The following is a 907-nucleotide window of genomic DNA, read 5'->3' as shown; positions in this document are numbered from 1 at the left end:
ACGGTTGGTATCAATCGCCATCCCTGAAGGACTTTGTAGAACAAATGACATTACGGATAGGGGATGTGACGGTTGGTATCAATCGCCATCTCTGAAAGACTTTGTAGAACAAATGACATTACGGATATGGGATGTGACGGTTGGTATCAATCGACATCCCTGAAAGACTGAGAGACATTTGTCTTTTTACTATTGCTCGGGACTCACCCACCAACCAGGGACAAACAGGCGAGCCTAGGCAGCTATGACACTGGCAAAGGTTCCGGTTCTTTCTTCCAGCGCCCCGCGATTTAAACCGTAACAGAATCCTAACGTCAGAAGTAATACCGTAAAACGATAATAACGCGACAAGTCGGGTCACCTCGCTGGTTCCTTGCCCCAGCCATTTCAAACTTCCGTCCAGTAAAGAGGAACCAATAAAGCTAAGAGATCTTACCACCATTCCCCCCGAAGGTCCTGATTATTTATTAAAATTTTCTTGCAACGGATCCTGGATTGACTGGGTATACCCCGCCTAAGGAAACTCGTTACAATGGTAACAATTGCCTAAGCTAGTAGCACGTCGCAACAAGGATTTAAATCATACATTTCTATGGTGAGCCTTACCAAAGTGTGCGATTGGTCTGTTTATTTTTTTTGTGTGATCCCTGCATTCATGATGAGTAAAAGCCGTACACACACATACAGAAGCAAAGTTTTTTTCTCTTAAAATTGAAAGAAGAAGCAAAGCTTTTTATCTCAAATTTGAGAACAGAAAAAAAAAAGCTTTTTCCTCTTAAAATTGAAAGCAAATCAAAGTTTTTTTCTCTTAAAATTGAAAACAGACGTAAGGCTTTTTCCTCTTAAAGTTGAAAACAGAAGCAAAGTTTCTTTCTCTTAAAATTGATCAAGATTAAAATATGTCCAA

Source organism: Glossina fuscipes, unplaced genomic scaffold (genome assembly GCF_014805625.2).
Source record: "Glossina fuscipes isolate IAEA_lab_2018 unplaced genomic scaffold, Yale_Gfus_2 61418, whole genome shotgun sequence".
Lineage (NCBI taxonomy): Eukaryota > Metazoa > Arthropoda > Insecta > Diptera > Glossinidae > Glossina > Glossina fuscipes.
The sequence above is the reverse complement of the archived record's forward strand: the minus strand, read 5'-3'. Positions refer to the sequence as shown.